The sequence below is a fragment of the Gobius niger genome (assembly GCF_951799975.1).
Source record: "Gobius niger genome assembly, chromosome: 11".
In the NCBI taxonomy this organism is placed as follows: domain Eukaryota; kingdom Metazoa; phylum Chordata; class Actinopteri; order Gobiiformes; family Gobiidae; genus Gobius; species Gobius niger.
Window position 1 is genome coordinate 30,831,902 of NC_136862.1, and position 16,880 is coordinate 30,848,781.

Genomic DNA, 16,880 nt, shown 5'->3' on the forward strand with positions numbered 1-16,880 from the left:
AAAACTTACTTGACTAAATGTATCCATAAATATAAAACTGGTCTGTATTTACAGCAGAAATCCATCATTACCGGAGTTTAGCCAACTTTGATCCAGTGCATTCTGTTCAATTCGAATGAGGAGCAAGGAGGTAATCTGTAAGCATTATTTTGACTAAATATCTCCATAACTCTCCAAAATAAGACTTACAAAGTGCTCAGTGACTGTACAGAAGCTTCATGGTTTATTTAGTCTCCTCTCCTTTTTTAATGTACTTTACAGTTAGATGCCAATATCACGAGAAACGATGCCCCAACAGTGTCACAAACTCAAACTTGAGAGGAAAAAAAACATTTCAGGTCCCGTTATATTTGGTTTATTTGGTACAAACTAATGTAAACTAACACTGACTCTCAAACATTCTCCAAACGATCCTCTTCTCGGCGTCGACTCGTTCCCCGCCGTGCGCCTTTTCGGTGAATCCTTGAAGTGAATGTCAGCAGATGTTGGTCCAAACGCGCCCTGGATGAAGCTACGTGATGATGGAGCGGTCTCCAGCTGCTCCTCTGTGAGACGCCTAACATGTTTAAGGCCCATCTGCCGCGCGTGAGGGTAATGCATTCAGATTAGGCTCATTGTGTTCAGGCCTGGAACGGGACACTGGAGCCGCCGGAACCGCTGTCTTAAAGGCACACGGCGGGAATGTGCCGGGTCACGGGGTCGCGGAGCAGGGTGAAGCTGCAGAATTCCTCACTTCTATTACACGTGCCAGGACAAAGAGGCCATTTCCACTTTTTTCAGCTTTACCCAAATGTAAAAGGTTCACAACTGGAGTTTACAGCCGACAGGCCAGTGTGACGCCTCATTTGAAAGCCCTACACTTTTAGTTACTGGAACCAAAACCATGTCAAAACTCAAGGCCCAGCTCAAGTCCAGACCAAGACCCAGGCTAAGACAAAAATCGGGACCATAACCCAGACAGAGACCTAGAAAAGACCCTGACCAAGACCCAGACCAAGAGCCAAACCAATACCCTTTACAATACCCAGAACACAGATCCGGGCCAAGACCAGGATCACACTAAAGACTAGACCAAGACCAGATCAAGTTGCCATAGTGACCAGAACCAAAAGCAGATCGAGGCCAAACCAGAGAAGTCGGACCAGGTCCAGACCAGGTTGCCATAGTTACTGGAATTAAAACCATAGCCAGGTAAACCACAGAAGCCAGGCCAAGTCCAGACCAGGTTAACCTAGTTACCAGAACCAAAACCAAAACCAGGTGAACCACAGAAGCCAGGCCAAGTCCAGACCAGGTTAACCTAGTTACCAGAACCAAAACCATAGCCAGGTAAACCACAGAAGCCAGGCCAAGTCCAGACCAGGTTACCGTGGGTACCGGAACCAAATAATTTCAGCGGTGTGGGGAATTTCAAAAGTTTAAAGGACACTTTCAAGGATTTTAAAAGTTCAGGGACACTTTCAATGATTTCAGGAGTTTCAATGATTTCAACAGTTTCAAGAAATTCGGGAGTTTTAAGGACTACAGGAGTTTCAAAGATTTTTCAACTATTTTAACAGTTTCAAGGCATTTTCAAGGATTTTTCTGGTAATTTCTGCAGCAACACTATTCCGTAGTCAGTCATTCAGCCATTGCAAACATTTCTAGTTTTTTATGAAACCAAGGTCATGACTGTGCTACGGAGATGGTATGGCTGTACAGCAGGGGTAGGCGACGTCAGGCCTGGGGGCCAAATCCCTCCAACATAGAACCATCCTTCCATCAATCCATTTTCTTCCACTTTTCCGATGAATCACATTGCACCAGCCCCTGTGGCTCCTCCTGCAGGTGGTGAGTCCACGGAAGGACGGCCTCATGGTTCTAACCGGGCCTGTTGGTCTCTCATAAGGGGCTTCTGAACCGCTCTTTGTCTGACCCATCACCTAGGACCTGTTTGCCATGGGAGACCCTACCAGGGGCACGAAGCCCCCGACAACAGAGCTCCAGGATCATTAGGGCGCGCAAACCCCTCAACCACGTTAAGGTGAATTTGATTTGATTTATTTGAGCAATTATTTACATTATTTACATTTACATTGTCACAGGAAACCAAACATGATAACTCAAAAGAAGTAGGCCGAAGCAAGAAAGCTTATAAGTGGCTACCCCATATTCAAGATTCTTTCATGCATTTCAGGATAATTTGCAAAAGAATACAAACATAGAAGAACATCTTTTCAATTGAAATAGTCCTCACAAGGCTCCATAGCACAGAAAATATGCATGACTGAAACGCACGTGTCCAGCTGCAGGCAGTCCCCTATAGGGGTGATAATAACGGTGATACAAGCAGCATCTCGTGTTTGTGAAATTTAACATCATTAAAGTTACCTGAGTCATCCAAGCACAGAAACTGTCGTACCAGGCACATGCACAGCCGGAGCGTGCCTGTTTGAATAAGTAATTCGTGAATAACTATCTATGAATACACTTATGTTGTTGCAAATTTCAACAATTAAGGGGGAGCCCTCCAACAGGTCCAAATCTCCTCCGCCTAATTCTATTTTATTTTATTCTTTGGCAAATATTATTACACAAACCAGAGAGCACTTTAGCATTTTTAGGGCCAGATCTTGTGCCTGGCGCAAGGACAGCACAAGCTTCATGCGTGATGGTTATCTTCCATGTGGTGCAGCTCTGTGTGACAGGGCGTTGCTTCTAAAAACAGAAGAGGTCGACTGAGGCGTGGTTTATTACAAGCAGCATGTGAGCGGTCTCTGATGGCAGCCTCACATTCATTTCCTCGTTTACATGCAGCTGTCTTGTGTTCTTCTTAAAGCATTACAGGTTCTCACAGGTCAAAGTAAAAACTAGCCAGTGCCGCTGTGCGGGGCGGCACTCACTCGGCCGTAATTGTGTTAATGCTTGTTTTTCATTGTTGTCAACACAAAAGAAAAAAAAAAAATCAGCATCAGGACTTTTTAACTTACACTGCGTTCCAAATTATTATGCAAATGACATTTTTCTAAGATTTTCTAAATTGTCAACTCAAATGAGAGTCAGCATAATTTTCAAGTCTTTAACTGGTAGAGGATCATTTAAATGTGGTTGAAAAAATTTCCTAGTGATAACAGTATTTTTTTCAAAAATAAATGTAGTAAAAACCTCAAAATCCACTGTTCCAAATTATTATGCAACTCATCGTTTCAATACATTTTAAGGCTTGTAATTAACTGAAAATGGTCATTTGTTGAATTTGCAGCATTAGGAGGTCATATTTACTGAAATCAAAAGCTATTTCAATCAAAAAAATATTAGGTCATGTTATATTTTACTATAGGAGCCCTTGTGTGACAGCAGCTTCAAAATTCTTAAATCCATTAAACTTGTGAGTTTTTGTACAGTTTCTGCTTGGATTTCTTTGCAGGATGTTAGAATAGCCTCCCAGAGCTGCTGTTTGGATGAAAACTGCCTCCCACCCTCATAGAAGTGTTTTTTGTTGAGGCTCAAAAGGTTCTCAATAGGGTTGAGGTCAGGGGAGGAGGGGGTCCACATCATGAGTTTCTCTCCTTTTATGCTCATAGCAGCCAGTGATGCAGAGGTATTCTTTACAGCAGGACATGGTGCGTTGTCATGCAGGAAGAGGATTTTGTTCGGGAAAGCACGGTTCTTCATTTTGTAGCATAGAAGACAGTGGTCAGTCAGAAACTCCACATATTTTTCAAAGGTAATTTTCACACCTTCAGGGAGCCTAAAAGGGCCTAAAGGGGCCGACCAGCTCTTTCACCATGATGCTGCCTCAAAACATGACTCCGCCCCCTCCTTACTGACGTCACAGCCTTGTTGGGACATTGTGGCCGTTCACCAACCATCCACTACTCCATTGATCTGACCATCCAGGGCTACACGGCCTCATCAGTGAACAAGACTGTTTGAAAATGAGTCCTCACATATTTCTGAGCCACTGCAGCCGTTTCTGTTCATCAGCTTCAATGAACAGTTTAGGGGAGGCCGGATAGAAGGTTTATGCACAACTGCAGGCACCAGCAGCTTCAAATACCTGAATGCTACTTTGTAGCATCTGTTCTCTTAATCTGATGTGTTTGTCTGGCAGAAACCGTCCATATTGTGCCTTTATCTGCACAAACCCGAGTGTGCTCTGAATCATTCACAAATCTCTTATCAGTATGATGATTATGCTTCATCTTTCATGAAATATCGAAGGTTTTCATACCTAGACCAAGGCATTCAACTATTTCAAGCTTTTCATCAGCAGAGAGATCCTTTTTCTTTCCCATATTGCTGGAAAATGATGATCTGCATAATAAAGTGGAACGCCCTTTTTCAGTAGTTTTTCCCTTAACTGGGCTTAACCTGAAAACTAATCATCCCAGGTCTCTGAGATTAATGTCAGTGATTCATAGAGCCCCAAGACACGATACCATCCATGAGTTTCATTATTATTTTTACCTTTTTGACACAAAAATACAATTTGCATAATCATTTGGAACACAGTGTAGCGGGAGGTTATTTAAAAAGTAAAAAAGTGTTAAGAATTGTACGCTATTGAAGGTCATTTGCCTCTTTTCCCGTCTGCTCTGTATTTGCTCAGTAAAAATAATTTCACGCAAAGGTCTTTGTTGCAGATTTCTATCTTCAGAATAGAGTTTGTTGGTTCAGCAGCTTCATATCCGTCCACACATATATACCACTGCCTTTGCAAATGTCACACAGCTGCAAGCCACGCGTCGGGGTTTGCGCCGTGCATTTCCGTGAGTGGTTTGTAAGAGTCATTTTCTTTTATTGGCCGAAATCAAAGGCGTAACGCGGAAAGCTACAAATATTTCCCCTTGTTACGCTCGCCCATGAACCACACTATGACATTTCCAGATGAAATTGTGTTTTTAAAAATGCCACTACCGTATTTGAATTGGAAAGAGTTGAAAATATTTCCTCAGAAGAAAGGAGTTATGAAGCTTATGCAGAAAGGACTGAAGCGATGTGGGCTATCAGCGCCATACGGGCTGAGGAGCACAAAGCTCAAAAGCCATTCAAGATTCAGAACTGCAATAAGGCAGAATTACTCAAGAAAGATCAGGTGATTATTTATGTCGCCCGGTTAGAGATCTGCTACCTGCTGGACATGTAAAACTAGGGTATCCACAAGTTCTAATTTTCCCCGACGCTTATTTTGAGGCTTAAAAGAGAGGAGGAGAAAGGGGGAGAGAGATGGAGGAGAAAGGTGAGAGAGGAGGAGAAAGGGGGAGAGGAGGAGAAAGGGGGAGAGACAGAGGAGGAGAGAGAGAGAGAGATGGAGAAAGGGGAGAGATGGAGAAAGGGGAGAGGAGAAGAAAGGGGGAGAGAGGTAGAGAGGAGAACAGGGGAGAGGTGGAGAGAAGGAGAACGGGGAGAGATGGAGAAGGGGGAGAGAGGAGGAGAAAGGGGGAGAGGGAGAAAGGGGACAGAAGGAGAAGGGGGAGAGGAGAAGAAAGGGGGAGAGGAGGAGAGAGGGAGAGGGAGAAAGGGGACAGAAGGAGAAAGGGGAGAGGAGAAGAAAGGGGGAGGGAGGGAGAGAGGAGAAAGGGGAGAGAGGGAGAGAGGAGAACAGGGGAGAACGGGGGAGAGGAGGAGAGAGGGAGAGAGGAGAAAGGGGAGAGATGGAGAAAGGGGGAGAGAGGAGAACAGGGGAGAGAGGGAGAGAGGAGAACAGGGGAGAGAAGGAGAAAGGGGAGAGGAGGAAAAAGGGGGAGGGAGGGAGAGAGGAGAACAGGGGAGAGATGGAGAAAGGGGAGAGGAGAAGAAAGGGGGAGAGAGGGAGAGATGGAGAAAGGGGAGAGATGGAGAACAGGGGAGAGAAGGAGAAAGGGGAGAGGAGAAGAAAGGGGGAGAGGGGGGAGAGGAGAACAGGGGGAGAGGAGGAGATGAAAGGGAGAGAGGAGGAGAAAGGGGGAGAGGGGAAGAGAGCAGCTCTTTGATCCCTGAGCACAGCAGCGACGGGAGGGTCCGAACAGGGAGAGGAAACTTAATTACAAATAGGAGTCTGTAGGCATTATATTCTTCTTACTTCCAACAACAAAAAAAGTTTATTTTCCATAAAAATAGATGTTTACAAATCCAAGTTATGAGTAAAGTATTTTAAAACGAGTAAAACGAAAAATCTCAGTTTTTCATGTTGATGATTGGGTATTATTGTAAAATAATAACTCTTTCACAATGATCGTGTCTCAAGAATTTGAAATCGTTACATCCCTCGCCCGGACCGGAAAAAATAAAACTAAACTAAATCAGCCCTCATTCTTGGTGTCCTCATTTTTGGACATCCCAGTCTGGTCCCCCTATGTAAAAAAACCCTTAATATGTGCACACAGTCTCTCAGAAGCTACGACCCCGTAACAAAAGTCAAGTGACTGTTCCACTGAGCTAAATCCACCAGCGTCCCTCTGCCGGTCTGATGAAACGCTCTGCAGAAGAAGGCACTGAAAGCCCTGAAAAGTATATATCATTTTGCCAGTTCGGCCTCAAGAGAAAAGTGCTTTTCGATTGAAGGCATTGCTCAGCTCCATTTTCTCTGTGGGATTCCGGAGTCCCTTTCACCTTGTTGAGAGCGCAGAGTGGAGGGATGAGAGGGAACAGCCCTCAGACGCCGAAACGCTCGGTCAGCCGGTCAAAAAGGGGACGAAGAGTGAGAGGATGGATGGTTTGACAAGAGCCTGGAAACACCAAAGAATATTGAAAAAAGGAGCATAAAAAAGGTGTGCTGTGTGTGTATGAGAAAGCACCTTTTTATCAGAAAATAAAGGAGGGGGAATAAATACTGTAAACACCTACTGTTAATAAAATAATGTAGAATGGGACTGAAAGGTATACAACGTAAATGACAAGGTAACCCCCCTCCTCCCTTTTACTTTATAACTATTTTTTTGAGACTACAGTATGAATGCATGCATGTATATGTGTGTATATGCAATTTCTCCATCTGTGAGATCAATAAAGTACCATCTTATCTTATCTTATCTTATCTTATCTTATCTTATATGTATATGTATATGTATGTAGATGTATGTGTATGTATGTGGGTATGCAGACTAATGTCGACTAAAATATTTAGTCTTAATTTTAGTCAAAGTGTTATTTTTGACGACTAAAATTGGACTAAAACTAAATTAAAAGTTTCTCATGAGACTAAAACTATGACTAAAATGTCCAGATATTTTCGTCAATTAAAATAAGACTAAATAAAAATGAAAGGGAGAGACTAAAATCATCCAAACTTGTATTGAGCGTCTGAAAGAGCCTCAGATCATGTAAATTCTCTGCCAAAGGATCAGCTCTGAGCTTTGTTCATGAGGAGCAGCTCCATGAAGCAGAGGAACAACATTAAATATGATTATAATCAATATTATCAATGCAAAGCCGACTAAATTAGCCGACTAAAACTAGACTAAAGTTGAAACGATTTTTTCGACCAAATCTCGACTAAAAGACTAAGACTAAAACTAAATTAAAATATATTGTCAAACTGAACACTGTGGGTATGTATGTATGTACGCATATACATATGTTTTTTTATTTTTTATTTTTTATTTAATATCATTCTTTATTATTATTTATTTATTGCGCACAAACCCATAAAAAAAGCATATAAAAGCCTTTCTGCATACAGATATTTTGAGTCAGGATGGGTATCGAATACATCTGTATGGCAACCAAAAAGAAAGGATATTCTCATTGTCGTGATAAGGTAAGTTACTTGACACTTCGCTAAACGAGCAGGCGAATAATACTGTAAAACACACTGAATTGGACACCCGGCCCTTTGTATAGATCGCTCTTTCACAGATCAACGCAGTAAATCTCACATTGACAGTAAATCCTTCTATGCTACAGCAGTGTTCAATAGGCTAATCATTTGATGAGATATCCGATTGAAAAGTACAATGAGGACCCATTAAAAGAGTAAAGACATGAGAAATTCTGACAACACTAATTTTCATCCAACTGCCCGACAAGTTTCAGGCATTTCAGCGGTTTTGAAATGTAGATTTTAAATTACACGTTGGTGTGAGTTCATCTGGAGTTCATTAGCATGTATCCCGTCAAGATGGAGTCACCAATAAGTCATCCTCAGCAGATGAAAATAAAGGCAAGACACTTCATCCTCAGTCTTATTCCTACATTTTGTATTTTGTAATAATAGTTAAGACTTTAAACTTCTCAAGAGGCAATGTTGACCTAAAGCGACTTAAAAATAGAAACAAGTCAAGTATCTCTGGTCCAAATCCAGCAGAATGGCTTCAGACCTGCCCTTAAAGGAACAGACCACCCTTTTTCCACACTGAGATATGTTCTTGCCTGAGCTTAGACGAGTTGATGCGTACCTGTTCGGTCTTTGTGTGTGCGCTCAGTCACGCACAAGGACCAAAGATGTTGTCAGCATTTGGCCTCTCCCAATGTATTCCTATGGCTCCAAAGTGACCAAGCTCTTCCGCGGGCACAAAGACCAGACAGGTACCTATCAACTCGTCTAAGCTCAGGTAAGAACATTATATATTACAGATTTACCAAATATACAGTCATTTTTACCAAAGCCAAATCTGATGTCGAAGTCTCAGAAAAATTGAATTCAGCCATGTGCTGCATTAATGAGTGGCTCAGTAAGTCTTGTCTTTTACTGAATTGAAAGAAAACTGTGTGTATGATATTCTCAAAACGCTTAACAGCCAGAACAAGCTCACGTGTATTTATAAAAGGGGAGGAGCTACAGCTTGTGGAATTTAAATATCTTGGTGTTATTTTAGACTCAACATTATCTTTTCAATATCGTGTTAAACATATGTGTAAAATTGTACATTTTAATCTTCATCATTTGCAGCTAAAATGTTTCTTCATTGTATGATCTTTTCACATATTGAATATTGCATAACTGATCACTGACAAGTCTGATTACTTTAAAACCAATTGAGTCGTTATGTAAGAAAGCTTTGAAAACATTAGATAAAAAAAATAATAATGTCATTTTCATTTCATCACTGTGTAAGGCGAGACACTGCAGGTGAATAGGGGAAAAAAAATAAATGTAGAGATGTCAATTTGAAACTTTTGCTGAACATCACAGATATAAATATGAGAAAAAAATGTATTGCATTTTTTCTGTCATTTTATGTTTTCACATAAAAATAAGTGGATGAAAATGGCCAAAATTGCCTATATTATGGGCAACGAAATGTAAATAATGGATAGAGTCAGATTAAAATGTATGTTGTTTTTTTTATTGACATTTATTGACATTAGTAACTAAGATTTTTTCAGAGGGGATTTTGGATATATTGTTTAGTTTTTCAATAAACTAATCATGAATAAGCTGAATAAATCAGGCTAGGAATTACTTATTAAAAAATCCCTCTGAAAAAACCTGGAAGACTGGAAAGTTCGGAGTCTGTGGGAGCGATTGTAAAGACTGACCCGCTGCCCGAGTGTGGCCTTCTCTCATTCAGAGAAAACCAGCCCTGAAGTTTTGTGACAAAACATCATAAAATAAACATCATGCGGGGTGAGTTTTGTCATTTTTATTCTCTGACATGAAAACTACGATGTAAAGGGAGGAAAATAGATAAAAATCTCCACTTTCGACCGAAAAATCAATACTTTCACCTGCCGTGTCTCGCCTTAATACTTGAAAAATATAATATTGCACATTTTGATTTTAAAATGGCTTGTTCGGTTTATAAGATTCATGCATGGACTCTCTCCGCCGTCTTTGAATGATTTCATTACGTTCATATCCAGTACAAGTGGTAGAGTGACCAGGTAAGAATTACATCTCAGTATAGAAAAACGGTGGCCTGTTCCTTTAAATCAGTGGTTCTCAACCTTTTGGAGCCGCGACCCCCATTATAACAGTTAAAGGGGTTCGTGACCCCCCGCCCGGGTCACACCGTGAGAAATCGGAAAATTTGCCTACATAATTCTTCACCTCCTAACTCCCGCCTGAACCGAGAGGATCTTTTTCCTCACGTCATCAGATTTCCATCTTTTTTTTATTGGGTATTCAACTCAGTTTTGTAACTTTTGTGTCATTTTTTTGGTCAAATTTTCATCACATTTTTATTATTTTTTTGTCACATTTTGTCACATTTCTGTTATTTTTTCGTCAATTTTTTTATCACATTTTTGTCCTTTTTTGTCACATTTTTGTCATTTTTTCGTCAATTTTTTGTCAATTTCTTGCGACATTTTTTGCCACTTTTTCATCATTTTTTTCGTCACTTTTTTGTCAAGCTTTCGTCACTTTTTTCCAGAAGCTTTTGGACGGGGGTAAAGCCAAACTGGGGAAAATGTGCTCGGTTCAGGTGGGAGTTAAGGGGTTAAAAAAAACAAAGAAAAAAACAAATGGCTAAAATAAAATTCATCAAATTACGAACATATAATGGCTCTCTGGTAAAATAGCACACACATGCCACAATAAAATATTATAATATACGCTAAAAGAAAGTAAAACAAGTATGTATATTTTATGTACATGATCTGGCGACCCCCAAAATTTGTCTCGCGACCCCCAGGTTGAGAACCACTGCTTTAAATAACAGATAATAACAGATCAGGACGGATTATTTGTAACCCCGCCCGTCAAAAGCGAAACCACTGGCCCCACCTGAGATACTTGTCAGTCTGGAGCAGAGAAGAAAAGACCCTTCCACGAGTCAGTAAAGACCCTAAAGGCTCCGCCGCCTCTAATTTGATGGATAAAGTTGCTCTATGAATAGGACAGAGGAGGTAATTGCCAGTCTTTACTATTCAATCCAAGGTCTCTCAACTCCATCGCACCTCCTCATTCTCAGACAGATGGTCAACAAAACCAATTAACCTTTGGGGCGCTCCCAGCCTGTGCTACCTGCGCCATCACTCATCGGGCTGTTTCGGAGCACCCCCCGGAGGAGAGGGGAATAGCACAACCTGTACATTTCAGAGGCAGAGAAAAGGAAATTTGTCCGCGGTCGGGCAGACTTTGAGAATGAATCACGGGGAGGAGAGAAGTTTACACAGTGTACCCAAGTTTTATTGGCCCACTCAGGACGGATGGAGTCCCGGAGCCGTAAACAACCCGCGGAGGGAAATAAAGGAACGTTGTCAGGGTCAACCGCTCCGAGAACTTTAAAGTCTTCTGTAACTTAAAACCAGGGGTGGAAGAAGTTGTGCAATTGTTTACTTGGCAAAAGCAAACGTGAAAGCATCAGACGGAAAACCATTCTGTTTTCAAATGGAACAAAAAGCACAAGCAATGAAAATGTTCTGAAAACTATTGAGAGACTGTATGATGGGACAATGATGTATAAGGGGTCTGAAAACATCATTTCAAAAAGGTTTTTTTTTAAACAAGTTATGTTTATTAAAGGGACTATACAGAGTTTAAAAATGTTAAAATAAAGTATTCTCCTCCCCCTACATGTTCCAGCCATGTCCTAATGTAATGAGCTCAGACCTGTTCACCACAACTGCCTCTAAAATCCTGCACTGTCACTCAAAACGGTGTCACTTCGGGTCTGAAGGGCCGTCATGCACGAGCTTAATATAGAAGCTGCAGTTACACGTATGGCCTGAGGTGGCAGTAGTGAGTATAAAATGGCCAACTTGCATCCAGCCCCTTTAAATAACATTCAAAAGTATTTAAATGTATTTTTTTTATGCCTTTGTAGCTTCTCTGTATAAAAGAATGTCAGGTGGCGCAACAGAGTGTTTTCTCAAATTTAAATAGTTTCCATAAATCCACTTCATCTGTAGTTTGTAACTGACTGATGCTGTAATCAGCAATAAAACCAAAGGACCGTGGACGGAGTGTTCGGTGTCAGCCCAAAACAGTAATCACTTCAGTATGGGATGTTTTAAACCGATATCTGATCTTTTTTTCTAGTATTGACTCATAACTTATACATGTATTGGATCAGTGCATCCCTTTCATTTTTAGATGGTAATTTGACATTTTTTTGCAGTTGCACCACCTGTTAGCAACTCATTTCAAATGAAATGGTCTTTTCTCTGGAAAAGCCCCGTCCAGGTGGGCATCGAACCTGGGACCTTCTAGCTATGAAGAACAAGCGCTAACTGTGCCGCCCAAGTTAGTATTAAGTACAATAGACATTGTGGGGGTCATCCATCAAGGTGGGGGCTAAATATCAGGTCCAAGCTGAAAAATAAACAAAATGCAGTTTTGTTTCTTTTGATGACATTATTATTCATATTTTTTTTTACAGTATTACAAATCTAACATGTAAATGAGACGACGATGCATGAGCACAAAATGCATGATTGGCTCTGCTGCTGATCCACATTTGCACGGGCTACTTGCTTTGCACGTGAGCAAACACTTGGTAAATGACCCCGTCAGTGTGTGTGATGCACACACTGTGGAAAAACATGGATGTTGTGTGGCTGCTGACGCCTCACAGGGAATGGGAGCTCCGGGGGATCCTTGCTCGGGCTGCACAATATATCACGAAAAATACCGTATCGTAGTCTTAATCTGACTTTTTGCAAACTTTTTTGCCTTTATATAAAGGGGCTAGATGCAAGTTAGCCATTTTATACTCACTACTGCCACCTCAGGTCATGTGTGTAACAGCACCTTCTATATTAAGCTCGTGCATGACGGCACTTCTGACCCGAAGTGACACCGTTTTGAGTGACAGTGCAGGATTTTAGAGGCAGTTGTGGTGAACAGGTCTGGGCTCATTCTACACATTAGGACATGGCTGGAACATGTAGGGGGAGGAAAATACATCATTTTAAAGCAGCACTAAGTAACGTGTTTACCTTAATAAATCCTCCCCGTAGTCCCTGTGGGGGTAATACAAGTGTTTATGGGATGATTGGAGGGTCTTTCATCGCCCCCTGGTGTCTCTGGCCAGAAAACCATGTTTGCAACTTGTCTGCCACCGGTCCGGAGAAAGCAACACACTAATGGAATCACGAAGAAGAAGCTAACAGGCTAACGGGCAAAGCTAACTGTGGGCTAACGTCACTTTAAACAGTATTTATAGCCAAGTTTGAGTGAAAAAAATTATTTCCATTGTATAATTGGATGCACAATATCCCTCTCTCCCTTCACCTTTCCTGTCAGCGTAGTATTTACTCTCCAAGACAATTCATAAGTTAAAAAATCGTAACTTGCTACTACACCTGCAGTTGCGCTTATGGCCTCTAGGGGGAAGAGTTACTTAGTACTGCTTTAACATTTTCAAACTCCGTACAGTCCCTTTAAGTCATTAAAGATGGGCTTGTCATTCTGACCTCCATGTATTCGTCTTGACATGCGCTCCATCCTCTACTTTATTGCTATTTTTATTTTCGACCTATTCTAAATATAGCCGTTGACTCCACTCAACAAATTGCTGGCATGATCGCTAGTGCTTTTCAAAAAAAAAAATTATGTATTATCTGCAAAGCTCGTTTATAACTGTTGTCCCAGGGCAGGTGTATAATGCCAACAACAGTTTCAAAGGTGAGGCTACAAACTTACATCACAAATGTGGATACTTTAAAGCAGTACTAAGTAACTTTTGCCCCTAGAGGCCATAAGCGCAACTGCAGGTGTAGTAGCAAGTTATGATTTTTTAACTTATTAATTGTCTTGGAGAGTAAATACGACGCTGACAGGAAAGGCGAAGGGAGAGAGGGTTACTGTGCATCCAATTATACAATGGAAATATTTTTTTTCACTCAAACTTGGCTGTAAATACTGTTTAAAGTGACGTTAGCCCGCAGTTAGCTTTGCCCGTTAGCATGTTAGCTTCTTCTTCGTGATTCCATTAGTGTGTATTGCTTTCTCCGCACCGGTGGCAGTCAAGTTGCAAACATGGTTTTCTGTCCAGAGACACCAGGGAGAGATGAAAGACCCTCCAATCATCCCATAAACACTTGTATTACCCCCACAGGGACTACGGAAAGGATTTATTAAGGTAAATAAGTTACTTAGTACTGCTTTAATAACATCTGAATGTTCGTTCTGTATGTGCTTCAGTGAACTGTGTTGGGGAAGTGTCCGGAGTAACAGGCCCCATGTGTATGTTAGATATTTACAGGAATCACAATACATGCACTGAACAATGGACAACATACGTCCCTGAACTTGAACCAGAGACCTTCTAGTCGTGAGGCGATGACGGCCAACCCCTGAGTCGGAGCACTACTACATTTGTTTGACCGGGGAACATTTGTTGAAAGTCATTTTCTGTCATTTCTCTAAAAGCGGCAGACCTGAATCTCGGGGATTAGTCAAGTAACCCATGAACAAATAATGAGTGTTATTTTGGTATTCAGCCCTGCGCCCGCGCTCCCAACGTGACGCCTGTTAATCTCCATGAAGACGCCTGATATCATTATTCCGGAAGCGTTTAATTTAATTCACACTATTTATTTCTGCTCCGATTTCACTGAGCGGAGGCAGACGGGAGAAGTGAAAACGAGCCAATTAAAGTTTAATTTATACCTGTACACAATGTTGTGGAAACGACTTCAGCCGCCGCGTGGGTAATGGCTTTGACAATACGCTGATAGATTGAGTACAGTACTTTGCTCACCCTTGGATGTCAGTGAGGCTGTGAAACAGTGGAGAAACGCCCTTAAACCGGCACAAGGTGGGGGAAAGAGGAAGGCTTCACTGTGCGGCAGGCAGAGGGAGAGCCGGGCACAGAGGAGAGACATACCTTGATGATAGAAAGTTGCCTCGTCCCGTCGTGCAGCGCGTCCTCATTAAAAATAAGTCCTTTCTTCCCTCAAACGTGAGGAATGAAAGCGAGACCGGTTCGGCTCAAGGTCGGCCTCGATCGCGCCACGCCCGCTCCGGAGTGTGAGAGGAGCCGCTCCAGAACCACGGGCTCTTCAGACTGGCCTAAAGTGCAGCTGTTGGACTCGATCTAACCAGAGCCAGTGTGCAAACAAAACAAAAAGTCAGTCTTCCTGGTTTTCTGTTGTAACTTGTATATTGTTATTTTCTTTACAAAGATGTGTATCTGGGATCTATATGCTCCCACTTGGACAAATCATTCAGAAACATAACATCCAGTTTCATATGTACGCAGACGACACCCTCACTGACCGAAGCTCACTCACTTGTGTTCTTTGTACTGCCCCCTTGTGGGAACTGTTTTGTATATTATGTCCTCTTGATGCTTCCGTAGTTCAGTATTTTTTTATTTTTTATTTTTTTTATTTTTTTTTATTTAACATCAGTGCAAATTTAGACAATTTACCACAATATGGTTATTTTCAATCAAATTCATCTTACACATAGATGTAACATGTTCATGTTCAAATAAACAATCTATAAGACAAAACAACAACAACAACAAAACAAAAAAACAACACAGGGGTCTGCTACTTTACAATAAGATTGTATTTTCAAGAAGAGTGATGGATTTAATTAGTTTTTTATTATTTACATTCATTTTCTCAAGGATGGCCAAATACATTTTTAAATCAGATTCTTTAAAGTGGAACCATGAAGGTATTTTTTCACACCATTTCATTTTGTGGATATAATATTTTGCCAGTATTATAATTAAGTTTATTATAAATGTTTCATCTGAAGTGAAGACGGTATTATCAAAGGTCAGTAAAATATGATTTTTTGTCAATGTAAAACTCTTTCTAAATATTCTTGTGAGGTAGTTCTGTACATCAGACCAAAAAGTGCAGACAAAAGGACATTCCACAAATAAATGTTCAATACTTTCACCATCACCTTGACAAAAGGAGCAATTGTTACTGACATCTTTTAAAAAACGACAAATATAGCATTGAAAGCAGTCCCTCTAAACTCCAGTGTTCCAGCCTGTACTTTTCAATTTGGCTCTACACAAATATCTGTCTGTAAGTATTAAGATTATATTGATGTTCGTTTCCATTAGACACCAAATTTAGTAGTTTTAGTAAGTTTCCAATTCGTGATTTCCAAGAATAAATTAGGCGCTAATTTCCGCATCCCTATGGGGTTTCCCATGTATGTTAGCATCGTGCTAATCGCTCGCAATTGAGATCGTGTTCATTGGTTTTAGTTATCTCTGAGCTACTTATTTTATATTTTCCACCAAATGAGATTGTAATATGGACCCTTTGTGTTTGTGTATGTTACAGTTTTACAGTCCTTCAGAAAATCTGCACCAAAACAGCAAGACGCTTCCTGGTATTTTATTGGAGACTGTTCGCTATCTGTGAAGCTAGTTGACACACTAGTAAAGGCAGAATATTCTTAAAGGGATATTTCAGGATTTTTGACATAGGGCCTCATTTCCTAGTTATCCAGAGTGTTGCTGATTTCTGGAGATATTTTTTTTGTAATTCAAGTGTTTCTTATGTTTGAAGAGTTTCGTGACGCTAGGCTTGTGCTAGGCTAGCGCATCTCTATGGTATCAGCTAGCCTGCATTAAAAACAGTGTGACCCGCTCCACAGAGCACCTGAGGCAAATCACTTATAACACCAGACTAACCATATAAATGTCTGTGTCCATAGAATCATTTTTGGAATATTACTGACCTTCCATCACATGAATGATCGCATTTTGAGGGACTATTTTCTAGCAGATCACTCCGCCGCTGCGTAGCCTATACCAGTGGTTCTCAACTTGGGGGTCGGGAACCCCAATGGGGTCACATACTTTTTTTTAGCGTATATTATAATATTTTATTGTTGCATGTGTGTGCTATTTTACCAGAGTGCCATTATATGTTCGTAATTTGATGAATTTTATTTTCAACATTTTTTTTATTTTTTTCTTAAGAATTATATATGCAACCCCTTTAGCTATTATAATGGGGGTCGCGCCTCCAAAAGGTTGAGAACCTCTGGCTTATACAACCATGAAGCTGATGCTGCTCAAATATAAGGTCTTTTAAATGCAAAATGGTTC